At 32.1% G+C, this 8,092-nt stretch overlaps 1 non-coding gene across 1 annotated transcript; it reads right to left on the bottom strand.

Annotated features, from left to right (window-relative positions):
* Nucleotides 1-6,551: 6,551 nt before the first annotated feature.
* Nucleotides 6,552-6,623, bottom strand: Trnag-ccc (transfer RNA glycine (anticodon CCC)). The gene has a single exon. It is a non-coding gene; the product is annotated as a tRNA-Gly (tRNA).
* Between the last annotated feature and the right edge of the window lie 1,469 nt (nucleotides 6,624-8,092).

Consider the following 8,092-nt stretch of genomic DNA (forward strand, 5'->3'; position numbering starts at 1 on the left):
CTGCTTCCCACCTGACTATAACTTGGACGTCTTCAAGTCCAACGTTAACAAATTCCTAATGAACCGCCCCCTTAAGTAAACACTTCATCAAATCTCCACACTAACGTAATGTACTTGCAATAACCCTTATCCCTGAGTGGCTTCCGGGCCTTGATAAGTGGTGATCACTGTGTAAAAAAAAGCATTGCGCAAATTACAATTGTATTTACACAGTCTTCTGATGCATACAAAACATTTAGTTTAATGAATAAGAAGAAAACGAGTGTTTTCTTAAAGACACCTATTTTTTTTTTTACTAATTTACAATTTTCTTATGCATACACTTTTAAGTTGACAAACCGTTTTTTTAAATTGACAATTCAACTTCATCGAAAAAATGATAAGATAATATATTATTAAAGTTATCATAGTAAACGTGGGAAAAATGGAATATACGTTGGCTAGGAATTGAACCTAGGTCATCTGCTTGGAAGGCGAACATGCTTCACATTACACCACCGAAGCAGACGCTGCACGAAGGTAATTTCATTTTATATTCTGTGAATATCATGCTTTTTCCTTTTTAAATAAATTAATAATTTGGTTTACTTTTCTTTCTTCTGCTTCGGAAATTCACATTTATTGATTTGCTTATGTAAAATTATGGAAGAGTAAGTCTATATTTGGCGGTCAGCTGCGATGTCCATCAACTAAAGAAATACTCTACAAGTTAAGAACAATCTGCTGAACCAACATACACCGTCGGATTTCTCTAAATACATCGATGCAAATTTCAAAAAGACGTATCAACGCATACACAACAGAGAAAACACATGCATCATCAGATTAAATAATTTAAGAATATTTCGAATTAAAGTATGACAGAAAAATGATGTAAATTATTTTGTTTATATAATTGAATAAATATGTTGTGTATCGAGTACATATTGAAAGAGATGGCCGGTTAATATTGGAGACATGTATAACGAGGATGATAACAGAGAAAACGACGATAGTGATGGCAATACTGACGGTACTTCATGTATAACAGTTCTTATAACACAGATAGAATGATAATGACATTTATATATATTGCATCACGACGACGACTGTTATAATTCTTGAGGACTTCATATTAATACGGACTGGGACATTTATACAGTCTTTGTTACATCATAACGACTATGATGATCAATACGGAAGGAGACATTTATAACAGAATGGGATGATTCTTGTTAACACAGAAAACACATTACTGATGATGGTTGGAGGACACATAATACTTGGAAGGGTTATACAAAAGTTAATTTATAGATGAATATACAAAACGCATTTACTTTTTTGGTTGTAAAGGTGACACGAAATAACAGTAACAAAATATAGATGATTTCTTTATTTCTCAACCGGCCGATTGGTGATGTCAGGAATTCAAGCCTTTTCGACTACATTGTCTACCCTTCTCCCTTCGCCTCCCGGTCTCCAACTGACTCTATAACTGTGTGTGATCTGCTCCGATTATCCGATCCTCTCTAACTTCGAACCCTCGATTTATATGTTGAGAAATCTCCTTTATTTATGACGTCAGAAGTGTGTTTCTCAACATGACTAACTTTCACGTGGATTTACATATGTCTATCCAAACACACTTTTGGAAACACAGAATTCCCAATTCTAATTGTTTAATATCTAACCTATTTTTAAACAATATTTTTTAACTCGAATTGTCCATTCTTTTAACTGACACATTTAATATCGAGTTATTCTAAAAGAATGGACAATCGCTTTTTTCTGACATAAATAATATTTAACTGTTTCAAAAAGAATTAACAATGGACTGCATTCCTAGGATTTCCATTATCCATTTGCGTACATGGTTTGATTCTAGCTTTTTCCTATTATCGTTTTCACTTATATCGTCTGTTTTCTTACTTACATGGGAAGGGAGGCAGCCCTTCTGATCTAACAAATATACTTTGCTAACAACATACAAAAGGACGAGTTATGAAAGTAAAAGTCACCTGTTCTTAACCAGAGAAAATAAACGATTGAAAGATAACTTAAGGAATTATCAGAATTTTTCATTGACGGTTTCGATGAAGTATTGATTTTATTTAAAAAAATATAAAGATTTTAAGCCACTAAAATTACTTCATCCTTTAAATCGGACACACATCTTAATATACTGACAATTTGTAGCATCTCACTGACAATTTGTACAATAAAGATAACACTCTTTAGGTACAAATGAGAAAGTTGCTCTATTCATTTCGTCCATTGATAATATATGTATTCTCTTTGAAATGAAATGATTATAAATTACTGTTAAAAATTTATTAATTAATATAATACCAAAATTTAATTATCTCATGTCAGTGCTTTTTCAATAAATCCTCCTTTGCTATAAAAACGAATTATTTTCACATTTATTGTCGGTCGTTACATATATAATCATTTGCGCATCAATAGAAGACCATGATATTGAAAGCGATTCACAATAAGCGATGAATATAACAAAAGTCATTATTTTTAGGTATCACCCATTTGACAAGGATATTGGTTCTTAATTAAATACACTCGATGTGATTGTGTTATATTTAGTGTAAGCGATTCCATATTTTTCTGATTTCGAATCATTAACATCGTATTTTGTTTGAAGAATTGGAAATCATAATGATTGCCAAAATACCGAATCTACGAAAAAAATGATAATATCTGTTAAAAAGTAATCACTTCAAATAATCGAAATGTGAAAATTATATTCTAATGTTAGTAGAATCTTTGTTATCATTTTTGGAATGGAAAATAATACAAAAGGAAGAACGTCTCTTGTGTCTTCATTGTATAAAAAGCAAAGTTCTTTTTAATCAGATTATGTCATTTGGATTTTAATGATTGAATCATGGGAATGAGTTTCTATCAATAAAAGGAGAAAAATAGCTCGTAGTTATTGCATGTAAATTGTTTAAAGAAGAATAGAGAAGTTAAACAATTAGATTAATTTAGTTACGTTTATTTAATCTTCGTTTATTGCTCGGTAGAACTCTCGCATCTTAATTTGAAATGATCTTGTCATTTATGAACTCGCAGGCCAAACAAACGCATGTCGCATAATATTCTTAAGATGTAGTGCTCGGGCATCGGTTCAACATGCGTCATTTTTAAATAATAGTTTTGCTGGTCTGTCATATTTAGATTTTAAATAGCATTTACATTAGTCTATCATGATTTCAATTTAAATATCATTGTTATTAATGAATTCAAAGATTAAATCAACGCTTAACTATCAATTTATGTTACAAATGATCAGAATTTCTCGGTTGAATTTCTGCTTTAAATTCCAAGATAAAACAGACGAGTCAGAATATGAAACTGTGTACACATTTTTTTCCGTTACATTTCAACTAAACCAACACGTTGTAGACTCTGTCGCAAGGAAACAGAAAAAAAAGCAAAACGTAAAAAAACAAAAACAAAACCAAAAAAAACCCAAAAAAGCTTTTATATCTGCTATTTCCAATAATGCATTTTTACTAAATATTTAAACACTGCATTTTTATACTCCGGCCGCGAGTAACTTTTTGTCTCATCTCTGTCGCCACATTCGAATCCCACTTTTCTTTTCTTTTTGTCTCGAACATGTCTTGTTCCAGTCTCTTATGTGTCGAATACGTTCTTTCCCACTATCTCGTATCTCGAACACGTTCTGTCCCGCTCGCTCGTGTCCCGAATATGTCTCGAATCCTCTACGTAACGAACACGTCTCGAATACGTGCTTCTCTTAACATATCCCCTAATTATAGCTTTGCAATGACGTCATATCGCGCAGTTGGCTCGGTCGTTTGCATATGGCTGCCGTTGCTAAATAATATATGTTTCGTAAGACATTTACATTACGTTGCTAAATAATATATGTTTCGTAAGACATTTACATTACGTTGCTAAATAATATATGTTTCGTAAGACATTTACATTACGTTGCTAAATAATATATATTTCGTAAGACATTTACATTACGTTGCTAAATAATATATGTTTCGTAAGACATTTACATTACGTTGCTAAATAATATATGTTTCGTAAGACATTTACATTACGTTGCTAAATAATATATGTTTCGTAAGATGTAAATATTCATAATAAGTGGTTGTAAATCTGCAGATGAAAGAATAAGAATAGGTTTAAGGCTCCCAAAATTTATTGAAATTTTTTATTCTAAATAGCACTCTTTTCAGTGTGGGTGATAAGAACAATACAATAAATTACTAAAAACTTATATTCCGTCATGACTAACACAACGAAAGCATGATAACCACATGGATTGTTCCTTAGAAATTCCGTCCTAACATCCGAATTAAATAGAAAGATTCCCGAATGTGAAAAGAATACTCGAAGAAGTTTGGTAACTATATCGGCCGAAACTTTGTAAAAATGACACTCAAGATGAAACACAGATACAAATTTATGATGATTACAAGGAGAAACTTCTTTTCGCATAAATAGACAGAATTTAAGGAGAGAATGCATTTAAAATAAGAAAATAAAACATCAAGGTGTTACAGAATAAATCTAAGAAATCTAATCGTTACGACTCTTCATCTTTATAAAAGTGGCTGTTTGACGAAAAGACGCTTATCTGGGTTACTGACGATATTTATTTGCTTCCCCACTAGAGCAAATTAGACACAAGGTCGTTTTTAATGTCGGGAAAACCAGCTCCCCCAAGGTGGTACTCTGGCAGGGTCCAAATAAATATCAATTTTCTAATATGAAGGGTTTCCCTCACACTGTCTAAACCTAATTATTTTATCTTTGCTCCCGGGCCAAGAGGACCGGGAGTTGGCCCTCTGGGTTGCTGACACTAGCAAAAGACACTGCACCCTTGATCATGAAAGATGATACTAATATGGAAGAGTGACACTCTTTAGTAGAATATACTACATGAATCAAGAATTTGGTTTACTTTACATTCCTCTGCTTCCAAAAATAATACGTAATAAACATTCGCAACTATTTATTTGTTTATGTTAAATTATAGAAAAGAATGTGGATATTTGGCTGTTAACTAAGATGTTTATCAACTCATAAAACGATTGGGAAATGCTCAACATGTTAAGAAAAAATCGGTTGAATTGGCATTCTCTAAATACAAGCGGAACGAAATACATTTGTACATTTTTTTTTAGATGAAGTGACAATGAATGACTGGGCCAGGATATAAACTGTCTTTTTAGTTATATAACCGCCCTTCCCTAGCATCTTGTCTTAAATGATCTATGGTCATTTAGAACAATGCCATTCGCTGCCTGAGAGAATGCAAAAGGTCGCAAAAAATATCACGTGGCACCAAAATTCAGCTTCTGATCGATAAAATGATCCTGAGAAATTGCACAGGAAGAACTACTAACATATTTATTGGTAGATTATAAGAAGGCATTTGACATAAAAAGTAAATTTATGGATACGTAATACGTGGAAACTTTTCGAATATCTTCAAACATCAAACAGCTTTGAAGACGATTATGACGAATGAGAAATTAACTTCGAATATTATTTCATAGAAGTGAAAATCAAATGCTGATCGCAATTCTCTGATGATACGTGAAAGCGGGATATGAATTTGAAAAAAAAGTAATAGTCCTTCTTAAATCGCGTTTCTACAGGTGGGATACTATCTATCATTACGAGAGCAGTATGTATGATTCGCTATACTGCTCTTATACTTTAGGTGAGAGAAAATGTTTGCATGCTTGAACAAAGGAAATGCTTATAATATATGGATGTTTTGCGAATAAAAGAAACCCACATCGATCGTATCCGATTAGAAAGAGAGGCTGTCGAGATTTACATTATGTAACAGATTAGGTCAACGTACAAGAAAGTTGTCTATTTTTATATTAATGAAATTCTTCCTAATGTAGTAAAGAAGTGTTGTACAAATTATAACGTACAATTCTGATGCATACAAAATCTTCAGGTTTATTATATATCATTGTTTTTTTTATTAAAATCCTTTAAGACGAGTAATCTGTATATTTATCTATTTATTTATTTTCGGACGGTTATCCTATTTTCGTAGTTGTTGTTACTTATGGTAAGCATTGTCTGCAGATAGTGGTTTCGATTTTACTCAAAGCAGGCCAGAGGATTAGTTTGTCAAATCATGGTGAGGCAACAGCAACTATGGAATGCATTAATTATTAAGAATACTTTTTAGAGACTCAGCATTCCTATCTTATCGCGGTTAACCACCTGAAGAAGGCTAGAGGAATAGTTGTCCGAAACGTAGTGAAACAAGAACAACAATAAAGATGAGGATAATAGTCCACAAAGAAATGAATCTTCAGGTTTATTTTATAAGAAGAAAGACGAATGTTCTGATGAAATTAATATATTTTAAAATGATTTGCTGTTTACTAATTGAAATTGTACAATTTTATCGTGAATATACTTTTAAGTTGATAAACCATTTTTTCAAATTGTTGATGGTAATTTGATCAACTCCATCGATAACGGATTTTGCCACTTGTTAAAATAATACGCTATCCATGTTACAGTAGCAGAAAAATCGAATATGCGTTGGCCGGGAGTCGAACCCGAGTCGTCTGCTTGGGAGGCAAACATGCTTACCGTTACACCACCGACGCAGGCGCTACAAAGCGTAATTTTCATTATCATATTATACTTTGTGTATATCATGTTTTTCCTTTTTAATAAATCAAGAATTTGATTTACTTTGCTTTCCTCTGCTAATAAAAATGATACTTAATCAACATTCGCAACTATTTATTTGTTTATGTTAAATTATAGAAAAGAAAGTCGATATTTGGCGGTTAGCTTAGATGCTTATCAACCCATAAAACGATTGGGAAATGCTCAACAAGTTAAAGAAAAATCGATTGAATTGGTATTATCTTAATACAAGCAGAACGAAATACATTTATACATTTTTTTAGATGGAGTGACAATGAATGACTGGGGCAGGATATAAACGTATGTAGAAATTAAGTATTTTCTAAATGGCTTCATCGATTCGTATGTAATTTCCTATCTATTGACTTCATAACAATCTATTATTTTTGTGATCAATCGTTTTATTTAGACATTTATAAATGTATTGAATTGATTTTGCACTGTTACAATACTTAACATTGATGTGTGATTATTATATATTACAACTCAGTGTTTGTCTACAGAGAATATTAACTTGCAATTATTGTTCCAAACTTTTCAGTTATGATGCATCCGACTGATTTTTATTCAAGTAGCATCGGAGATGTCTCTTACAGCAGCGTCCTTCTTTGACACACGATCAATAGCTCTGTATGATCGATGAATCATGCGGGATCTAATGAAAAACTGGATCCACAACTAGATTCCGTAAGTATGTACAAAAACAGACACAGAAACAGATAAACACACACACACACCGACACACACACATACACAAAGACACACACACACAAAGACACACACACACACACACACACACACACACACACACACACACACACACACACACACACACACACATATATATATATATATATATATACAGCGTGGGGTGAAAATAACAACTGTTTTTGAAATTGCTATTACAAAGAATGTATTTTTGCATGAATTAATAGGTATTTAATATCTGTCCCCCTTACTTTCTAACACCGTGTTTTCGTGTAATAGCAATAAAAATGTTATTTCATTCGGAAATGGCGTTACCATGATGAATGCATAATAATGATTGAACTATAAAATATAAATATTAAACTTTAGAAAAACCTCAATTAACTTTGGGATATTTTTATTTACATCGGCACAAGAATTTTTGAATCCTATTCCATAGTTTCCGGGCTTATTGTATTCACACAAATGTCAGTGCCTGGGATCCAATAGGAAACATTTCTGCGGCATTTACAATATCTTAAAACGAGATTCGTTTATTTGTCAGTTACAATCGTAACTATGGCGAAGAAAATGAATTTAAGTTGATTCTGTCTTTCATGAATTCAAAGACACAGACACACACACCTATATTTATTAAGATATCAAGTATTTACTAAAATGAATGGTATTTTAAAAAGCATTAATGTAAAGCACAATGTTTTAATTTAAACATATG

The sequence above is a fragment of the Euprymna scolopes genome, chromosome 3, assembly GCF_053919585.1.
Source record: "Euprymna scolopes isolate OS-2025 chromosome 3, ASM5391958v1, whole genome shotgun sequence".
Classification (NCBI taxonomy): Eukaryota; Metazoa; Mollusca; class Cephalopoda; order Sepiida; family Sepiolidae; genus Euprymna; species Euprymna scolopes.